Source organism: Nesoenas mayeri, assembly GCF_963082525.1.
Source record: "Nesoenas mayeri genome assembly, contig: SCAFFOLD_157, whole genome shotgun sequence".
NCBI classification, from domain to species: domain Eukaryota; kingdom Metazoa; phylum Chordata; class Aves; order Columbiformes; family Columbidae; genus Nesoenas; species Nesoenas mayeri.
Genome location: NW_027659952.1, coordinates 1 through 22,823, shown reverse-complemented (window position 1 = coordinate 22,823; position 22,823 = coordinate 1). Strand labels below are relative to the sequence as shown.

The window sequence follows — 22,823 nt, the reverse complement described above, 5'->3', positions numbered from 1 at the left end:
TATAAGAACTTGTGGGTTAATTCCTTTCCTCCAAAACACAAATCTAAGGGTTGTAGGAATGGCCGTACTTCTTCCTTCCCTGTGGCACCAACAATCGTTGTCGTTTTATGACCTACTGTTCCCTGTAAGGAATTTAGCACAGAATAGGTAGCCCCTGTGCCCACAAAAAATCTCACATCCTGGTCTCCCACTTGTACCGTCACTAAGGGCTCCTTATTCTGGGTATCCATTTTTGTGCTTTCATATAGTCAGCTGTCATTACTATACTCCCCCAGCACCATAGTTTGTACTGCATTTCCTACTGCATTTGGTACCCAACTCATGGAACCGGGACAGTTCGGGCATTCGTTTTTCCAGTGTCCTTGCTGCTTACAATAAGCACATTGATTTGAACCAAGCTTTACAACAGGTCCCAAAGGAATTCCCTGAACATTCCGAAAACCACGCCCTTGACCGTTTCTAATTCATCTACCACGGACTCCTGTTCCTACTCCCCCACCTTGTCCTTGGACAACAGGTCTTGCTGATAATGCCTTGACTGTTCCTTTTCTCTCTTATTATTAACTTTCCAGGCTGTTTCTAACATAACATCCAGATCTCGTAATTGTGCCCCCTCCAGTTTCTGTAATTTCTTTCGAATATCATCTTGAGACTGTCCTAAGAAAATTAAAGCTAACTGAGCCCTTGCTTGTTCTGTTCTTGCTTGTTCTCCATAGAAACACATGAACACACTCACACAGGAACACACTCATTCTTTGCAATCTACTGTAGCTCCTTCTGCAGTGTGTACAGCAATATTTATTCATGCTACTGGAACACACTTCCCATTCTCCATTCCCCATTAGGATTTGCATGCTGGCTTCTCTCCCATTTCTCTCAGCCTATTATCTACCTATGCTTTCCCAAATCTCAAGGATGGCATACGAAAGATTTTCCAAAATGATTGTAGCTCAACATCACATATGTTTCTAGAAGCATAACCAGAGGATTTTTTCTGTTTTTCTTTCTTTCTTTTTTACCTGGTGAGCTGGAAGTACTGGGTGTGCAGTCACTGTCATCCAGCCACATAGTCTGAACCTTTGAATCCTGTTTTGGAAGGCCCTTAAGAGAGCACCTCAGCTCCTGGAGAGGGCAAAGAAGACGTGTTTTAATAAAGCACTTGGTAAAATCAGGGAGGGTAGCCTGTTAGAGTTCATACACCCACCCTGTCATTCTCCTCTTCCTCAGATGTTTCATTTTCCCTCAAACTACTACAGCAACTGCTTACACTGGATGAAGAACGTGAGAATGGCTGCATCACGCAGTATCCTGAAGTCTGACTCCTGAGCATTCTGTGAAATGTAAGCATTCAACATTATCAGGCTTATTGTTACACATAGGCTTGCACTTTTTGTGACATAACTTTACCATATAGTAGTCAGCAACAGGAAATTATTCATCCACAGCTAGTTTTTCCAATTCTGGTGAACTGGCTTGCATTCCTTAATTTCTAGTTGCTACTTCATTTAGCAGAAACACCACTTCTTGTTTCCATGCTGGATAACTATAATCAAAGGACAAGACTGAATTTTTAAGTCACAGACCTAAGTGTCTTCAAGCAGAGTGAGTCAAACCACCTGCATTTAAGCACTGTTAACCTCTAGACATTCATTAAAATCAACAGATGCCTTCACTTTGGAGATTAGAGATTTTAGAAGCCTAAATACAACATGTTGAGGTGTTAAACTGAGTATAAAGGCAAGGCACTACCCAGCCTCGGCCACCCACATCCACTCTCAGCCTATTGTGTTTGGTCTGGTGAAATTCCAGACAGTACAAGGAAGCTATAAAAGCACACTTTTCATGTCGTAGAGCTTATGAATTGTTACTGCTATGTTTCCAGACAGTTTTAACAGGAGGAGTAAGGAAAACTTAGAGACATTAACCAGTATTATAGAATTATTAACTAAGAAAATTCAAGGAAGCAATGGGAAGGCACAAACAAATTACTGAGATCTGCATTATTTTAGGATGTCTCAGTGCCAAGCCATTAGGATTGAGTGTCAAGCTCTTGCACAGACATGTCAGAAAGGTCCTCCTGCTTACAGATAGGAACATACCTAGGTGAGGATGCCCTTCCTGGTGATTTTGTATGTGCACAGCTGCCAGTAGCCAGGCTCCTGTAGGTCCATCCCACTAGACTTTTAGCTCCCACAGGGCCATTACAATAGGAACATTCAAAGCAAAATCTATTGGATCACTTGACTGCCACTCTCTCAAATGTCATGGTCACTGAGATAGCCATGATATATACCATGTTTCATATCTGTCAAAAAGGACCCTTTAGGTCAGCTTCTCCCAGCTCAGAATTTGGGATCCACTGCTTACAGTCATCTAGGAGAAAGAGCAGTTCATGAGGCTGATAAGCTCACATGGTGGAAGGTGCACTGTGCATGTAAACCTAACATTTATGGTGAAATACTCACTACCTGCAGAAGAGATCAGCCAATAAGAGAGAGATGAGTGCTTAAAAATGTTAAGAAACCCAAAAAAGCTAGGAGAGGCAAGAAAGATAAGACACCTTCAAGATACTAAATATGTTTATTCCTTCAGAAACACTGCAAAATGTGGCCAGTCTTGACCTACAAGCAGTAATGAAACCTAAAGTCCCAGGCATATCACATGCCAGCATGCAACAGGGAGAACAGTAAAGACAGGGCCAATATAGGCCAAAGGTATTTCCTCAGGAGGTTAGGAAATATATTTTGGAGGAAATGAAGACCAACACGCTTCTCTATTGGCAGAGCAAATCAATAACATGAATTTAAGTGAGTTAGAGCCCAGATTTTTACAAAGTATCTCCTTCTCAGCATCCTTCCTCAGCAGGTTTCTCCATCCTCACCTACTGACCTATGTCATCCAAAGACAGTAGAGACAGAGGTGGAAAGATGTTTGTCTGCTCTTGCCTTCTGCAGGCCAAGCTGTTCTCTTCTGGCTCATCTGAGAAGAGGGGAGGGGAAGAGAAGGAGAGGCACTCAGCAGCAGCCTCTTTCCCTCATCACTAGTAGAGGCTGTTTCAATGGCTGCTAACTGGGCAATGGGAATGGGCTAGAGCCAAAATGCTCCAATAGAAGTTATCTGGACACGTCCCTTTCCCAGGACTCCTGCTCCTGGAACTGCCAGTGGAGCATTACATGGTGCCACTTGGTCTCTCCACAGTCCTTGAGGTCCTCTAAGTAAGTTCATGCTCCTCTTAGCCAAGGCTCTCATTTCACCCCAAAAGTCTTGCCAGTATCTTCAGTAGGTAACCAATGACAGAGAAGCATCTGGTCCGCGCTTGATTGGCTTGATGTCCCTACTCAGATGAGTCTAAGGATGGAAAACACAAAAAAACTTTTCCTAGGATTTGGGTGTACACAGTACAGTGCTTGATTTTTCAGATGCAACCCAGAGAGCCATCTGATCCTGAGGAGGTTTGCTATGTGGTTACTTAGGCGGGGTTCATTCTTTTAAGTCTGTCCCATGGGAAGAAGGATTATTTGGAAGCCTACCTGGACAGTAAAGCAGAAAAACTAAGGGTAATTGTCCCTGCACGTGGTAGAGAAGCCCAACTGAACAATGCAGTTTCATGGACTGCAAGCTAATCACTGCAGAATGGTGTGTTGGCAATCAGCATGTGAGGAAAGAGAGCGCTACTGTAAAAGAATTAATCTGTGTTCCCTTTACATTATTTCCAGCTTGGTTTTAGCACAACATGGACTAAGGGTTTGATTCGGTCTAGAATCTGTAATTATTATTTAAGACCAGCAGCAACATGCTGAACATTTTTGTGACAGAGAAATTTCCTGTGACACTACTCCCTGGGGAGAACCAGGAGCGGATTGATTGACATACTGCCAGGGATGACATTTTTAATATGGGCTGCAGAAATTGCTCTAGAACCAGCTGGAACTCTTTTTGCATTAGAAATATGCCTATATCACAATCCTGATTTGTGGCTTCACAATTAATGAACAATACTATTTCAGTAGAACTATCTTTGAGATAGCCTGTTAGAATTAAACTCCTAGACTGTTACTGCAATAATGTGCTAATACTGTTTTGGCGAAAATAGTGCGCTCTATGTGGTGGAATTCCATGTCCTTGATTCCCTGTCCCAGCTATGATGCAGAAGCTATGACTTGTACATGGGCTGGTCCCTAACTCTGAAATTACAACTCTAACTCTGGCTAATCACCAGTTGTACTAAACTCCATGTTACATCCCACCTTGTAAACAAACTGTCCAGGAAAGAGCTAAACTACCACAACTGTGAAAAGACTTCTTCTGGTGATTGTACAAGTGGTTTTGGATCCAGGACTGGAAAAAGATGCTCAGAGAGAATCCTGGTGACAGAAATAGACTGCCAAATCGTACAGGTCATGCCTCATGTGCATAAACAATATTCATGCAAGTATTGTCAGTGAAATCCCATGGTATGTTTGCTCTCTGAAAGCATGTCATATCAATTTGAAACAGCCATTGCATCTGGTTCACCTCAGCTGATGAATAGACACTGGGGGCTGGGAAGTGGATGAAGCCCGCCATCAAATGTAGAAATCAGGAACAGATGTCAAGGAAGCTTCATCATTTTCTTCCAGGACATGCACACATTCTACAGTATGCTAACCAGGACTAACCAAATTATGAGATGTTTTCTTACTAGGCAGAATTCTTGCTGATTATGCAAGGTTACTTCATCTGCCTAATCAGAGCAAGAGTCCTTCACGTGTGAACCTCTAATTCATTAACAAGGTCCCAGGCAGTATGAGGATGGGGAGGTAGAATAATGTGGTAAGGCTGGAAGGAGTTGCTGACCAATCAGTGATTCCATGTCCTGCATTCTCTCTTATCCTTTGCTGCCAGAGCTAGCATCTTAAATGGTCTATATCTCCTAGCTGTGCTCTCATCCTCCACCAAAATTTTGGACACCCACCTAAACCAAAAACTAGTATCACAAAAACATATTTACCAGAACTCTGCACCTTGGCTGTGACAACATTTTGGGTAGTCGCACAGCTGAACTACTGCAGATAGTCACCAGCCTGCAATTCTTATGGAGCTTTGGATCTACCTGGAAGGAAGGCCCTTCCTTATCAGACTTGGCACCTGGAGCAACACAGAGGCCTGGCTCTAGAGCATTTCCCGAAAGTTTCCTAGAGCAGCCCCAGTCCTGAGAAAGGGACATGCCTTACTACAAAGTACTCAGTGCCCTTTTTGCCACAGGTCTCATCCAAGTTCTCATGAAAAAAATCAGGTGTGGCAAGCTGTTCCAGAAAGTCAGCTGCAGTCCTGGATTTAGAGACAGGCTGCTCTGGAATCTTGTAAATGTAAATGTATAGTTTCCATTAAGTCCTGAAGTATCCTAGATAGGATCACATCCCAGCATAATGCAGCTTAGCAACAGCAAAGATGCACTACCAGGAAAGTACATTTTTATATAGTTTTTGACCACCAGAAACTGAAGAACTATTTTGCAGACTACCACGTGAAGTATTTTGCAGGAGTACACTAGGTATGGTATGGCGTACTTTAGCGATGAAACTTAGGTGCAACACATGAAACCCCACTGTAACACTTTGGGGGGACTGAAAACAGACTAGTAGTTCAGACTGGTTTGGAGCAGCAGCGTGAATCCTGCTTGAAGGGGCAGAACTTGAACACAACTCAACATTCCAACAAACCCTTGTCCAAGCTTCTCCATGAAGCTCCAAAATCAACCCAGAGTAAACTACAGAGGAAAAAAATACATGAGTAAGCATGGACAACTGAACTGCTAGGGCTTTGTGTATCCTGTTGGATGCAAACTAACATTACAGTAAAGATACAGCCAAATCACCTTTAAATGGTTCAATCTTTATTCACTGGCTGTTTAAGAAAGCTGACTTACTTACTTGCATGCTTGAATTACTGTTCCATGGCCAGACATACAACTTTTAAGATACTGCAATGCCTGGTGTGGGCAATCTTAGTAAATCCTCCAAGAGAGCAAGACATGCACCATGCTTAAGTCAATACCAGACACACTGAGTGTATTTCAAATAATAAAATTATTTTCAACTCACTTGCTTATCCTCCTGGGGAATTCTGGAGAGCTGGGACTGGAGGATCCATCAGACTTCAGGTCAAAGAAAGTTCCTGGACTGTCCAGCACCTTCCGTATCCTCTCTGCAGTGCCTCTGTTGGGAAAAAATAGAAACCAGCTGTACCCCATGGTCAGAGTTAACTACTATCTATTCTAACACTTTCTTACCAGCCACAATTACAAAGCTGGATCTTTCATATACACATGAAAGTACAGTTGTGTTGAGAAGAGTAGGTTCCTCACATGTGACCTGTTGAGGGCAATATATTAGAAATGGCCAGCTTTAAGCTCCTTTTGAATTGATATAAAAGTTAAAATTAATTTCTGTACTCTCTTTTAATTCTTCCTCTTTTTCTTCTACCCTCCCCATTTCATTGGTCTTAGAAAGTTTTAGGATTGATTAGAGAGTTAATGTATTTATTGCACAAAGAAAAAGGATCCAGCAAATTTCTGTTTCAGGAGGGTTACAATAGTTTTGTTGCTACTAGTACTTGTCAAGATACTTCTGAAGCAAGCTGTCTGTGTAAGTAACTGAAAAGTGGGGCATGTTTAATTAAGGATCGGAAAACTCAGGGTTTTTTTGGGTGAGTTTTGTGGCTTCAGTGATGGAGCTCACAAAGTTCCTCCTGGGTCAGCTCTGCTGTCAGAGCCTGCATACCATTAAACTACAGCTTCAGGGTGAAGTCACACACAGTGTGTTAATCTCTCTTCTGCCAGAGAGACTGCTCCAGTCTCCCCCATTCTTGCTGAGTGTACTTCCCATCAGCCCAGGTACCCATCAGACTCATCCATGAACCAGTTCATGGCAGAACCTGGCAGACAATCCAGTGAAAGTTGATACTTTTTCTGTTAGATTAATGGGCTGAATCAGTTCCATGAAGAGTTCACTGAACATCTGAGCCATCACAAGGAATAGGACAGGATTGGGTAGTTGAAAGAGTTAGTGGGACTGCTTTTCAGTGGCATTGAACCATTAGAACAGACCAGTTGCTGGTTAAACTGCACCTTCAAGAATCAACCAAATAGTTTTTCACAGAACACAAGATAAGGCTCACTGTTCCTCATATCTATAATACGATTACAAATAAACAAAAGGAAAGCTAAATAAACCAAATAACTTACCAATTCCCTCCTAGCAAAGGCCAGGGGAAAAACCAAACCAAAACAAAAACCAACCAAACAAAAACAAAACAGAAAGAAAAGAAATCTAGGGATTTTCCTTATTGTAGAAAACTTTTACAGATCTTTTAAGGGGATAGTGAATAATGTTGTACACAACGTAATGGGTTGGCAGGTGCAGCTGCATAAGGTACAAAACTATTCAAAGTAGTGAGGAGCTATGGCTACTGTGTTGGCTTAGACTGTTACATGGAAGTTGTCTCAGATTTAATTTTTCTCAAAGAAGGTTCTATACTGTATTCTATACTATTTTTATTCAGATTAGGTCCTAGGCATCTCATTAAAGAAAGGTCCAAGGGAATACCTAGAAGGGAAAATGTAGTAATTCTTCCTGTTGTGAAATCACTATTTTCCACATTAAAGATAGCTTTTTTCCCCCTTTTACGCTGAGTCTGTAAGCTGTCCCCCGGAATTCTTGCACCTGGAAAAAATGTATATTAGATGCAGAGCACTCATGTGACTTCTGAAACTCTGTATAATCTTGAAAAGGAGCCTCAGCAAGAACTGAGACAAATTTGATTTAACTAAATCTCTTGTGACCAACAGACAACTTTTGAATGGTTAAAATTCTGTCAAATATGCCAAATCACTCCTTGAACCTGTATGTTACCCTTTAAGTATTTCTCACACCATCTAATTTGTTTTGACTTAAAGCTTTTTTTAAAAAATCCTTTTTTTTCAAGGTATCAGAAGTTTTGTCTATTTGAACTTTTTGACACAAAACCAAACAACCAACCAAGCACCCAATTCTCCCTTGCCAAATAGAAGCCTTTAATCTGATTGTTATCTGAAAGTGATGAATACAGAACAGGAGAACCAGGAGTCCTGGAACATATTGCACAATATTTAAGAGTGACATTACTATGTTCCTCCACCCATTTCCTCCCTTCTTCCACTCATATTGATTATTCTCCTTTACAAAGAGCCCTTTTTGTTTTGTTTGTTTCTGTCAATTGTCCATTTCTCCATTAACTCATAATGAGGCTTTTCTTCCCATTCCAACCATTTCCATTTCCATACTCATTCCTGTCAATTACCTTTCTGTCCTTATACATGCCTTTCTATCTCCCCTTTCTCATCTCCTTCTATGTTTTTTTTTTTTTTTCTGTCTTTGTCTCATCTTCCCACGGCTCATACCTCTTTTCCTCCCGTATGTTCTCAATGCCAATGGCACTACTCCGTCGCCCATGGAACCAGCTAGCTCGAGTACGTGAGGGGCTCCTACCAGGCAAGGCAAAAGACTAGAAAAAAGGAAAGTGTGACAGAAAAGAGAGCGGGAAACATGACGGGAAACACTGTGGAGAACTGAAAGCATGGAAGAGAGTTTGCAATGTGGATCCAGATCCTCTCCTTTGCTTTGCAATACAATAGAACAGCTCAGCTCCACTGGTGCAAGGAGTACTTTCTGTCAGTGAGAAACATAATCTAGGGCTTACAAAGGTGGTACAAGAAAGAGACTGAAAGATACAGAAACAAAGTCAGAACAAGATACACAGCCACTATACAGAGAAAGAGGCTCAGGAAGGGAGGTATCCCCATGTGATGAGAGAAGGAGAGGCAGAATCAGGAAGGCAGAGAAAAATAGAAGTTAAAGGAGAGAAGGAGGCAGCAAACTCATCATTACTACGCTGTGAATTAGTTGTGCTGACATAAGGAATGCATACAACTGAGGAAACTGTCACCAATAAATTTCCATACTGAAAGGAACCTTCTTGGCTTACTCAGAGATGTGTTTTTGTAGTTTGCCTGTATACTGACATCACTAGTGCAAAGACCATAATCAGCTAGATGCACTTTGGCCAAAGTGACCATAATTCCAGTATCAGAAACATGGATCCTTTTCTGGTAACATTTGTCATGGATTTGTTATGCTCACACTGATCACATACGTTTGGTATCCTTATCAAATAAGAAAGCCTTTGATAGTGACTAGAAATATTCACTCTTTCTCACCCCAAACTTTATTAACTCTGCTATTTGTTCCCAACATACAAATTATGTTTACAGCAAAAACGCACCTTGAATAAGCATTGCACACCTGTTTATATTACAGAAAAGAATCTGATTGGTGAAATTGAAGAAAATGGAACAGATCTAGTGTCTTTATATTCTCAGCTCTTGCCATATGAGAATACAGCACCATTCTAGTCAAACCACAGTACATGCATTTTTTTAAGGTATGGCAACATACAGGATCTAATCCAGGATAGATATCTGATGCAGAATCATGTTTGGCTTTCTCCTCCCAGTCTGCATCAATCTCAGCTCTAGTTTACATATGAACTGAGGCTAGAGATAGGCACAGACAAAACAGATTGCAACACGTGCTGTCACCACTTGTGAGATGGGATTGTACAACAGAAAGACATTCACAGAAAGACAAAAGGACAAACTAATAGGGAAAGAGAACTAAGAATGTATGGATGGCTCACAAAGGTATGCCAGGTTTCTTCTTACAGCCCACTCAAATACCTTACCGCAGCAATGGCCTTAGGGCCCTCGGTGACACTCTGGCTGAGGGCAAGGCCAGGTGTAGCTGGGCGGCTGGGCAGGGTGGCTGGCTGCTGCTTTCTCATGGATATCCCCATGGTATCCAGGCTCTGGCTGCGGCCTCTAATCACCCGCTGAACAGTGGGGAAGCAGGGAAACAAACAAACACAGATACACATATAGACCTGCACACAGTAGAGCAGTAGGAAAAGCACCACAGTTTGGGTGGAAAGGTGTGATAAACCAGCACCAAAACCACAGAAATCCTAATTCCTAGAAGACAGCATCTTAGATATTACCCATTTTTGGTCCTAGCCAATTCATGGAGCTCACTGCCAGTGGAGATCTCTTCCTCAAGTTTATTCTCTACTTTCACTTCCCTTTTCCTGTTGCAAAAAATAGAGATTCCCTACCAGTATCCCAGCAGATTGGATAAGACAGCATAATCTGAAGAATTCTTACCCAGTACAGGCTACAAAACAGAAAATCAAACTCCTATTCAAGACTGTAAGGTTCAGTCTTGCATGAACTTGGGTGTTGGTTCCAAAGGGAAAGGAGCCATACTAAAGTCTGCAGCATCTGAAAAAGCTATTTTTGAGTTTACTCAGCCTTTTCCAGCCTTCTGCAAAGGTCATATGTCTACATGACATGCAAATCACAGCATCTGCTATAAGTCAGAAAAGGACATTTTGGGATAATTAGTGTAAGACCCAGATGGGTAGGAAATTCCTGTTTAGCAGCAAAGGCAGGATAGACTAATTGTATGTAAAAACACACCTCATCAAAGCATCCCAGTTCTGACCAAAGCTACGCATATAACTATATGTAAATGGATTAGTTTGACAGCCCTTAACAACTCTAACTAGCCCACCATGGTCATCTGAAGAAATAACGTATTTCTCTGTCCAGACAGCTAACTTACACAAAAGAAGTGGTGAGGCACTTCCACAGAAGTGGGAGAGGAAAAGTAGATAGGAAAATGATATAAGATTCTCAGTTCAAAACTCAGTTTTCCTGTTTGTACAAAAACTTTCCTATCTCGTATCATCTTGATCACTTTTAAAATAAGTTCTGCCACCTGATTAAAAAAAAAAAAAAGAAAGAAAAAGAAAAAGAACAAAGTGTAATCTACACTGAACAAAAGAAAGTAAATTATCTCTGGCTTTTAGAGAGTAAGTAAAGCATCACAGTTTCTCTAGATGGTACACTCACAGATACATTAGAAACGCTCTTGCAGTGGCTCTTGCAAATATTTCAGTTATGAGGAAAATTAAGTGAAAGAGATATGCTGTAGGAACTGAAAGCTGCTTGCTACTAGGTATTACTATTCCTCTTGCAAACACTCATTCCTTTTTCTGTAAGTCATGGAGTGACACCTCGTCTAACATTAGACGACAGCATGAAGCATAAAGAATTTCATTTCTTAGGGACAATAAGGAATTCCACCCTAAGCCACACTGTAGCTCTGTAGAAAGGCGCACAGGAAGGGGAAAAATTTTTCTTGAGACATATGGCAAAGGACAGTTGAAGATGCTCTAGAGAAAGGCTGCTGGATTGAAAGACTTCTTCTGTCTCACCCTAAGCACAGCTGACCAGCAGGGTGAATATTCCTTGGAGGGACACACAATGAGCTTGAGAAAATTATGAGCAACTGGGTAAAGGAATCAATCCACTATGGCTCACCTTGAAATTCTCAAGGAAGCTCCCACTGCCATTCTCTATCTTGTCATCCTCCCCTATGGGCAACCCCATCATACTGCGGCTGCGAAGCTGCAGCTCCTCAAAAAGGCTCTCCAAGAGGGCACTCCGAGTTCTTTCCTGCGTCAACATTAGGAATGAAAACACAACTATTATTGGGGGCGGAGGGATTATTTTTCCTGTTTTTGCAATGTCTCACGTCTGTCTTAAAAAAACAAAAACAAAACCAAACATCATGAAGATTATTTTAAACAGTATGAAGTGGTTTTAGATGTGGTTTTAGTGGTTTAGATTTTATGGAACATATTACAATAGTACCTAGCCATTTTAAACTCTTTCTAAAGCAAGTCATAAAGGACACCGGTACTTTTTTTACAGGTGATGAAAAAGAGGCATGAATTGAGGGCATTTTTTTCTAGATCAGGTAAGCAGCAGAGTCTGGAACAGAATTTTAGTACCTTGAACCAAAATCAGTGAGATCAGTACACATCCTGCAGCACAATACTGAGTTTCAGCTAAAACAGAATTTCCTCCAGCAAAATGCATGCATCTTATTCCCACTCTTACTTGAGGATTAGATCTTTACATTAGGAGGTACCTGTTCATATTCTATCACACCTGCTGTGAAATACAAAGGAAGTATCACATAGCCAAGTATCATAACATTTCATCTTCCTTTTTAAAGCAACACAAAATAAGAAGTAGAAGTAAAAAGTTATACTGTATTTTCTTAATCTGGCAGTAATATAATTTTATAACTTTTAATGCAAACAACAAGGTAATAGACCCACCTCTAATTTAGCAAATTTATCAGCTCAATAGCAGCTGTACTCAGCATTGATGAGCTTGGCCAAAAGGAATTCACGAAACTCTGCACTCTGCAAAACAGGATGAAGACTAGACTAGAAATGAAAACAATAATAAAAATATCACATGAGAAAAGCTCTGCCTTTCTGCTCTTTAGACCTCCAAAGTCATGTAGCCAGACTGACAACACTGACTCAGAACTCAAGGGTATGTACCATATTACCCTGCCATCTAACAGTGGACAAGAGAAACAAACCTTTCTAAATATGGCTGGATTTGGCAGAGGGGGTCCAAAGAAGGGGACGTCATCTCGGGCTGTGACTGAAACCTGAAAAAATATAAGGGGGAAAAAATAAGTATCATAACACAAGTGAGACTATCAAAGCCTTCAGACTACTATGGTATATCTGATCCCTCCTGAATAATTCACATATCGAAAAGAACTCAAATATGTTATCCCATGCATCCAGCTCTTTCTGAACTCAGTGAATAAATGTGCTGATTTATCTTCCAGAAATTCAGTCAGCTAGATGTGCACACAGTAAAAGCAACAAAACCAATAAAGTGAATTGGTTTTTAGAAATCTTTAATAACAAGCAGTATATTTGGAAAAAAAAAAAAAAAAGCTTCTATTCAGCCGGCAAGATTTACCTCCACTAGAAGAACCTCTGTCAATGTGATTATAGTGATCTTTTTTTTTTCTTTTTTTTGACAGAGAATTTTCAGTGGAACTACACTGCACAGTGAGGGGAGTATCTCAGTGACACCACCTCTCTGAGACACATATGGTACACATACAAAAGCACTTTCTCAGCAAGAGATAAGGATATCCATGTGGTTTTTTGTCTTTTTTTTTTTTTTTAACCGTGCTCCTACCCGACATATCAATGCCAAAAAAGTTACTGTAATGAAGTTTTTATATAGTCAGTTGGCTCTTCACACCATTTACTTGTAATTATACACAGCTATCTTACCAGATACACACAGCAATTAAGAATATTTCACAGGCTTTTTTTTGCCAAGTTTGATGTGGTAGTTCAGATTTCTCACATCATAGGCCAGCACCCTTAATTACAAGGCCTCTCACACCCTCCCAATAGATATCTACCAGTTAAAATCCTGCCTTGCATTTTGTCAGGCATGTCAGCATCATATCTGTGCCTCGCAAAATTATGGAGAAGATTATTCTAGAAGTTACTGAAAAACATCTGAATGACAACACAGTCCTGCTTAACAAACTTAATTTCTTGCTACGACAAGGTTACCCACCTAGTTTACCAAGGGAAGCCTGTCGATGTGATCTTTTTGGATTTCAGTAAAGCCTTTGATACTGTCTCTCACAGCATCCTCCTGGACAAGATGTCCAGCATACAGCTGGAAAAACACTTGTGGGTGAGTAATTGGCTGATGGGCTGGGCTCAGAGGGTTCTAGTAAGTGGGGTTATGTCAGGTGGTGACCAGTCACTAGTGGGGTTCCTCAGGGATCCATCTTAGGGCCAGTGCTGTTCAATGTCTTCATAAATGACTTGGACACAGGACTTGAGGGAATACTAAGTTAGCCAATGACACTAAACTGGGAGGAGCTGTTGACACTCTCAGATGCAGAGAGGCCCTGCAGAGTGATCTGAGCAAATTGGAGAAATGGGCAATCACCAACTGCATGAAATTCAACAAGGGCAAGTGCCAGATATTGCACCTGGGGCACCGCAGCCCTGGCTGTACATACAGACTGGGGAACAAGATACTGGAGAGCAGTTCCGTGGAGAGGCATCTGAGGGTTCTGGTCAACAGCAAGTTGAACATGAGCCACCAGTGTGTCCTGGCTGCCAAGAGGGCCAACCATGTCCTGAGTTGCATCAAGCACAGCATTGCCAGCTGGACCAGGGAAGTGATTGTCCCGCTCTCCTCTGCACTGGTGTGGCCTCACTTGGAGCACTGTGTGCAGTTCTGGGCACCACGGTATAAAAAAAGATACTGGAGAGTGTCCAGAAGAGGGCTACAAAGTTGGTGAAGGGTTTGGAGGGGAAGCCATATGAGGAGCAGCTAAAGTCACTTGGTTTGTTCAGCCTGGAGGAGGGTGTTGTGTATTGATAAGGATCATGGCTGAAAACATTGTAGCGAAACTAGTTCATCCAGCCACAGGAGATGACACATTCAGTATAGGGTGAACTGCGATTTACATATCAACAACAAGCTAACAAGCCACAGCCCAGGCCAGCTGGCCAATACTGGAGGTGGGGGATGAGCTGGAGGGTACATAGCTCCATCTTCTGATATGCACAGCTTGGCAAACAAAGGGGAAAAGCTCAGACCCTTCAACATGGCCCCGGATTTGTCGAGACTTGTCGATCTTTCGCAATCACCCCTTTCCCCCGCAGACTCTTCTCTACTCGGAGGGCTATAAAAAAAGCTCGCTTAAAACAGCACTGATAGGGAATCCACCATCCTGAGGACCCTCAGCCCACCAGCCTCACCACGGGAACTAGACTAGACATCGGAGGATGCTGCCCTCCTAAACTACAAACCCCAGCATCCTCGCTGCGGGACACCGGAGGGCATACACACATCTCATCATCCATGCTGTGGAGCCCTAAGAGTGACTGGATCCCTCATCTGTTTTTTTCTTCCTTTCTCTCTGCTCTTTCCGCCTCTCCTTTTTTCTATACCCCCATTTCTTTGTCTCTCCTTCTGTGAATGGTGATATATTACTCTCTTTCTCTCTCTCTTACACCTTAGTTTTCCTTCCCTCTGTACCACTCTTTTTCTCTCTCTCTTCCTTTTGAACATATAAGAGTAACATTATCTTAAGCTCTGCTGTTGGATTCTTCTAAGTCCCATATTATAGCTACTAATGGTTGCCAATACATGGCTCGTAGTAGGACTCTTGCTGTTAATGTATTGATAAGTTCTGTGATATCATAAACTATTTTTGCAAAGCCACTATTTGCTGTAACTAGTATTCCAACACATACTTTTAGTAAAACTCATAACTGAATTGGACCCCTGGAGTGATTGTCTGTCATTCACTTCACATAACCGCACAGAATTAACCGACAGTTAACTCACACCTGGTCTCATCTGTTGAGTCAGAGCGTGTGTCGCATTCAGAGTTAACTCATCCCTCATCCCATCTGTTGGGACAGAACAGAGGGGAGGCTCTACAGCTTCCTCACAAGGGGAGAAGGAGGGGCAGGCACTGATCTCTTCTCTCTGGTGACCAATGACAGAACCCAAGGGAACAGCAGGAAGATGTGCCAGAGGAGGTTCAGGTTGGACATGAGGAAAAGGTTCTTCACCCAGAGGGTAGTGGAGCATTGGAACAGGCTCCCGAGGGAGGTGTCACAGCCTGTCAATATTCAAGAAAAGACTAGACAGTGCCGTCAGGCATACAATGTGATCTGTGGGGTTGTCATATGCAGGAACAGGAGGAGATGGACTCGATGATCCCTGTGGGTCCCTGCCAACTCAGGACATTCTATGATTTTAATTTTCTCATTGCAAAAATTGATTCAAATAAATAAATGCCATTAATATTCCAATTTAACCACAAGGCACTAAAGCTTAAGTAAATGGGAAAATGGATGGAAAAAAATTTTCCTTCAGTCTCTTAAGTACTAGAATACTCTCAAGGCAGAATGAGTTAAACGCCCTTTTGAAAAGCCTTTACAGAAAATCCTGCATTGGCTCTAGGGTCCTGACTGGGACTATTTCATTAAATGATACAGGCAACCCTATTACAGTAACCAAAACAATGGCATTGCAGACAGGGAAAGATGAAAACAATAGTAGGAAGAGACAAGACAAACGGTAACCTTCCCCAGCTCTTTCTCATGTCATTAAATGAAATCCAGTAAATTTCTGTGCCCTATAAAACAGAAAGCAAGACAAGAACTAGGACCCTATGCCCCTCATCAACATGAAGCTATCAATGTTCCTTGTGCTATGTCCCTGATCAATATGAAGCTATCATATATACCAGGCTCCCCATAGCACAAGGAACAATAGAAGGTGGTTACTCCACTCCCAGCACACTTGTTGGTGGGAAAAGAGATGGGTATCCTGTCCAAATTTTTATATTCTCGGTGTTCTTGTAGATTTCCAAGGCATAAGGACCAAATCAACATTTCTACATAATACGAGACATAGCACTTTGATTAAAATGTTTCTACAATAGAAACATCACAGAACCTGAGTTTCTGTATATTTTCTTCTCTCTCAGCATGACTGAAAGTTGAGCATAAAGTTACATAGGCATCCATACAGAGTCATGTTACAGTGAAAGAGCTGTGTGCAAAAGCTGCAGACAGGGAATTGGTTTTCTAGTAGAGCTTCTTTCAACTGGAGGGCCTAAACAGGTAGCACTTCCCTGACAGATGGGAATCCTGTTCTGGGATCCCCTGAAGCAGATGTAGCTGGTTTGAATTCCATAGATTAGGCCAACCAGCTGCATCTGAGCTGCAGTCTCCGGCAGGGCAACCTCTCAGCGCTGTGCTCTGCAGCATGAGCAATGCAGACATAGCTTTCAGTTAGGTGAATGAGTTTTACCTGACTTATATGATGCAAGCAATACATCCCCCAAAATGGCATAAATTTTTCCTTGTGCTCTTTGATGTAAACAACAACAACAACAAAAAATCTGAATTTGTCCTGCTTCAATTCCCAAGCTTTAAGCTTCAGAAATTCATCAGCCCCTTTGAAAAACATACAAGTATATTCTAGTTCCATGTGTAGATTCTTAATAAATTGATTGAATTACTCTTTCATTTTCTGTTTGCTAGGTAGAGGCACTAAGCAGTCCTGCAGTAAAACACTTGCATTCCAGAATCTTGGTCTTTGTCAGCCTCACCTCCTAGCCCCATCCAGATAAAAATGTATTTATGAAATCTGAATACTCAACAAACATGAACAGAGATTGCTAAATAGCAGCAGCCACACTAAATAGGGAGGACCTATGTGAACCTATAGAATAGAGAACAGCATAGCAGACTGGAGACTCCTGGTCAGAGAACAGAGAGTGTGTGAAGGGCAAGGAGAGATGGTGGCAGCTACTGGATTTCTAGGTCTACTGGTAATAGATCTAATTATTGCCTTTCACTGAAAATTGATCCAAAGAAATAAATACCATTAATATTCCATATTGATCAAGTTTGCTAAAAGTGCAAGCAGAGCTGTTAGGATGACAGCTGGCTGAATCCGCACCTCTTCCAAAAGCCCAAGAACAGGTTTCCACTTCAAGGATCAATATCAGCAAATCAGTACAGAGGAATCTATTGGCTCTGTTCACCTTGTAGAAAGTGTCCCCAGTTGTGTCATGAGTGAGCTGAACTACCACATAAGCGTGTAGGAAATTAGAAGCAATCATATCAGGGACAAAAGGTGTGCTTTCATCCTGGAAGATGATGGCTACAATGTCATTCCCAATGTGACGCTTCCGCTGAAGCTAGAGACAGAAAAATAATAAAGTGAGAAGGCAGGTGAAAAAGAGTAGAACAGTACAATGGGCCCTTAAATACCAGTCTATTTAACATCTTCAGTCCATCTGTTGAACCAAACCCCTCATCAATTAATTTTACCATTACTCCAGCTATAATTCCCACTGTTATGCAATTAGGCATTCGCCCCTCTAACTAGCCCCACATTGAATACCCCTCCCCTCTTAGCCACACAACTGAATTCCTTAGTTCCCCTTCCAATACCTGCTGGGAATCTCCCTCTGTGAAGGGCAGCTTTGTAGACACAGGAAACATGATCTCCTTGCCTCGGAAATTTGTATACACTGACTCAGTGCCTGTTTGACATCTAGTGACATCCAAGCCTCCCCGAAACCTGAGCAAATCCATACCACACCATAGATAAGGCAGGACAGAGATGAGGAAGTGGAAAGAAATGAAAATATATCAGTAACAGTACCTTGGTACATCAATATTATCAAAGGTGATTTTAAGAAATCACTGATAGTGGGGCATCACATCTTCCCAAAACAAATGCACTGCCTGAAGCAGCACAATGTTTCTGCTGATGAACATGCTCGCTAAAAGCTATGAAGCTAAACCAGGAATCCTCAAAGGAGCTACTTTATTTGGCATTCTTCTGAGAAACACAAACCGTATTTTAGAACTACCAAAAGGACAGGCTACCCCACAGAAAGAGACTGAAACAATACCGACCCCTATTATTGTGAAACAAACTTACATTCGCACAGTCAAATAAAATTATTCTCTGCTGCCACTGTGGGTCAGATTGAGACACCAGAAGAGAAACGAAACACACCATGCCTTAAAGCGAAAGAGCAACAGGGCGCACTGCGCAGGATTGTCCCTGATCTATAGCTGAGAGCAAACACTTGTGTGCTTGTCAGAGAGATTGTGTCTTGCGTGTAAGTGTCTGGGAGTTTGGCACAGGTCAGTGTGGTTGATTCGATAATCAACGTCTAGGATACTTGCAGAGCGGTCCCTGTTGGTGTGGGGACAGTCTGCGTGTAAGTCAGTCTGTGCTCGTTAGCGCCTGCTGTATCTATCCGTCGCTCTGCACGCGTGTGGGTCCATGTCTTTCTCTCCACAAGCATGTGAACTGATTTCGTCGCACATGTGCATCTGTGCTAGTGTTGAGCTCAGCGGAGTGTGCCTCTCGACACTTGGTGTGCTTTGGCTGTGCCTGTGTGTAACACAGCACAGCCATGACTGCTCCAGTGAAGAGAGACCAGGGAAATCATCAAGGCAGAGTCTAGAGGGGAAAACCGAAGAGGGATTGACGTGTGCTCGACAGAGACGGATTCCCTGCGCTGACATTTCTCAGTAACACGAGAAGGAATCAGAGCTGTAGATCGACCGGAGAAATGTTTCCGAAGACGCCATTTAGCGTATGAACAGCAGCGTGCGCGGCTTTCAGGAGTGTGCCTGAAGAGTGCCAAAAGCAGCAGAGCCTGTGCTCAAAAGCTGGTGGCTGTGTGACTGCATTGATGCACGTTCGCGTGTCTGCGAGTGTATAGACGGCTGTTTCATGTTCACACAAAAAGGCACCTGGTCGGGTTTTTCTTCTATGCGTGCACACGCGTTTCCGTTGTCTCTTCGGAACAGACGTACCCCTCTGCATGCTAAACGACGTGGTAAAAGGCGTCTGCCTATATTTTGGTAAACAACCGAGTGTGCGTGTTCCGACAGCGGCATTTCCGCAGACGACTCCACAGAGCCAGTTCTCAAAACCCCGCACACCAGGATTGAATGGATTAACCAAGCAATTTCACTGGTGCGCGCAATCACATATTCTGACGGACGTCTTTCATGCCACAGCAGCACGAACGTATTTGCGTTCAAGCCTGTATCAGAAACAATGTGTGGACCGAGGATCTGTTGGTATTCTCTCCGTACGGCATGCTTCGTGGCAGCTTACTTGCGGATCGCAGGCTTAGCGGTTTCTATACACGACTCGCTATAGGGAGAGAAAGAGAGCGCATGGGAAAACTTGCGTTTTCTGCGCCGGAACCTAGTTGCTACGCCTTCTGTTTGTCCACGGGAACACACACGATTCCCCACTGAAAACCAAGCAGAAATCTTTCCACATGCTCCCAGGTATGTGCACCCACCACCTCGTGCACGCGAACGCAGCTAGAGAAAAGCACCTACCTTTTCACAAACTGATGCGTAAGCAAACGCCTGGCCACACATATGCACACATCCGCAAGTGCGCCCACTCCCATCTATGGGCAGAAAGACGTAAGCGAAGCGTACCGACGTGCTTGAGGGTAAACACGTCCGTTGATGGTTGGCGTACTGCAACACGCATACGTGGCTGCACGAGAATATTCTTTTGGAGGGTACCTGCAGATATGTCCCTGTACTTGGACGACCGTGTGCGTGAAAGCGTTTGTGTCTACAAACCACTGTCTGTCCACATGCGTGTGCCTTGGTGCGGGCTCCATTCGTTCTTAAGCTGGAGTGAGTGCACAGCTGCGCCGTTTGTTTTCAACGTTCCGCGTGTTGCACGACGTTGCCCAGTCCTGCATTTCTCACGCCACAGCGTGCAGGAACGTATTGCGTTCAAGCATGTATCAGAAACAATGTGTGGACCGAGGATCTGTTGGTATTTTCTCCGTACGACATGCCTCGTGGTAGCTTACTTGCCGAGCACTTAGCCGCTTAGCGATACACACGTTGTCCAATTGGGTTTGTGACACATACACAGTCAAATTTCAGTGTGTGTCAAAAACCCCCATGGACAGGGTGTGTGTCAGAATTCCCCTTGAACATTTTGTGTGTCACAAAACCCCTTGGACACTGGGTGTCTCACAAACCGCCATGGACCGTCTGTGTGACACATTCCCCATTGGACAGCATGTCAGTCACAAACCCCGTTGGAATGTGTGTGTGTCACAAACCCCGTTGGACTGTGTGTGTGTCACAAACCACAATGGAAAGCGTGTGTGTCACAGACCCGAGTGGAGAGCGAGTGTGTGACACAGAACATTGGACTGTGTGTGTGTCACAAACCCCTTTGAACGGCGTGTGTGTCTCAAACCCCATTGGACAGTGTGTGGGACTCAAACCTCATTGGAGAGTGTGTGTCACAAACCCCATTGGACAATGTGTGTGTCACAAACCCCTCTGGACAGCGTGTGTGTCAGAAACACCATTGGACAGTGTGTGTGTCACAAACACCATTGGACTCTGTGTGTGTCACAAACCCCATTGGATAGTGTTTGTGCCTCAGACTCCCCTGGACAGTGTCTGTGTCACAAAAGCCATTGGAAAGTGAGGTTGTCATAAAACAGTTTAGAGAACGTGTGTGACACGAAACCAATTGGACAGTGTGTGTGTCAAAAACCCCATTTGAAAGTGTGTCTGTCTCAAACCGAAATGGACTATGTGTGTGTCACGAACTCCCCTGGACAGTGTCTCTATCTCAAACCCCATTGGACAGTGAGTGTGTCGCAAACCTCCCTAGACAGTGTGTGTGTCTCAAACTCAATGGACTGTGTCTTTCTGACAAAAACCATTAGACTGTGTGTCTCAAACGTCATTTAACTGTTTGTGTGTCACAAACACTTTTGGACAGTGTGTGTTTCAGAAACACCATTGGACAGCGTGTGTGTCAAAACCCCCGTTAGACAGCATGTGTCACAACTCCCCTGGACAGTCTGTGTGTCAACAAACACCACTGGACAGTGGGTGTGTAACAAACCCCATTTTACAGTGTGTGTGTCACAAACCGCCATTGGACAGTGTGTGTGTGTCACAAACCCCATTGGACAATGTGTGTTAGGAACTCCTTTGGACAGTGTGTGTGTCAGAACCCCTCCTGGACCGTGTGTGTGTCTCAAACTCAATTGTACAGTGTGTGTCTCACAAACACTTCTGGACAGCGTGTCTGTCACAAATCTCATTGGACAGAATGTGTGTCACAAACCCCCTTGGACACTGTGTGTGTCTCAAACTGCCATGGACCGTTTGTGTGACAAAAACCCATTGGACAGCATCTGCTTCACAAACGCCCCTGGACAGGGTGTGTGTCACAAACCCCATTGGACAGCGTGTGTGTCACAACCACCCCTGGACAGCGTGTGTGTCACAAACCCTATGGGACAGTCTGTGTGTCACAAACCCATTTAAACTCTGTGCGTGTCACAAACCCTATGGGACAGTCTGTGTGTCACAAATCCATTTGGACTCTGTATGTGTCACAAGCCCCATTGGACAGCGTGTCTGTCAAAAACCCCATTGGAAAGTGTGTGTCAGAAACCGCGTTGGACAGTGTGTGTGTCACAAACGCCCCTGGATAATGTGTGTCTCACAAAAACCATTGGACAGTGTGGTTGTTACAAACCACGTAGACAACGTGTGTGTCACAAACCCCATTGGAGAGTGTGTGTTTCACAAACACCATTGGACAGTGTCTATGTCTCAAACCCCATTGGACTGTCTGTGTGTTACAATCCCCATTAGACAGTGTCTCTGTCTCAAACCCCATTGGACTGTGTGTCTGTTACACCCCCCCCGGACAGTGTCTCTCTCTCAAACCTCATTGGACAGCGAGTGTGTCACAAACTCCCCTAGGTAGTGTGTGTGTCTCAAACCCCATTAGACTGTGTGTGTGTGACAAACACCATTAGACAGTGTGTCTGTCTCAAATCTCATTCAACTGTGTGTGTGTCACAAGCCCCATTGGACAGTGTGTGTGTCTCAAACCCCATTGGACTGCGTGTGAGGGACAAACACCATTAGACAGTGTGTCTGTGTCAAATCCCATTTAATTGTGTGTGTATCACAAGCCCCATTGGACAGTGTGTGTGTCACAAACACCATTGGACAGTGCGTGTGTCAGAAACCCTCCTGGACAGTGTGTGTGTCACAAACCCCATTGGACACTGTGTGTGTCACAAACACCATTGTACAGTGTGTGTGTCACAAACCCCGTTTTACAGCGTGTGTCACAACCCCCTTAGACAGTGTGTGTGTCACAAACCCCTTTGTTCAGTGTGTGTGTCACAAACACCATTCGATAGAGTGTGTGTCACAAACACAATTGGACAGCGTGTCAGTCAGAGACCCCG

At 43.2% G+C, this 22,823-nt stretch overlaps 1 pseudogene across 1 annotated transcript; it reads right to left on the bottom strand.

Moving 5' to 3' along the window:
* Positions 1–1,019: 1,019 nt before the first annotated feature.
* LOC308052639 (rap1 GTPase-activating protein 1-like) lies at positions 1,020–18,117 on the bottom strand (annotated as a pseudogene). Its single transcript has 10 exons — positions 17,974–18,117; positions 17,562–17,717; positions 12,534–12,605; positions 12,262–12,348; positions 11,456–11,590; positions 9,760–9,906; positions 8,420–8,523; positions 6,084–6,197; positions 1,205–1,331; positions 1,020–1,122 (listed from the first exon to the last, which is right to left on the bottom strand). The product of its transcript is annotated as a rap1 GTPase-activating protein 1-like (transcript).
* Positions 18,118–22,823: the final 4,706 nt, after the last annotated feature.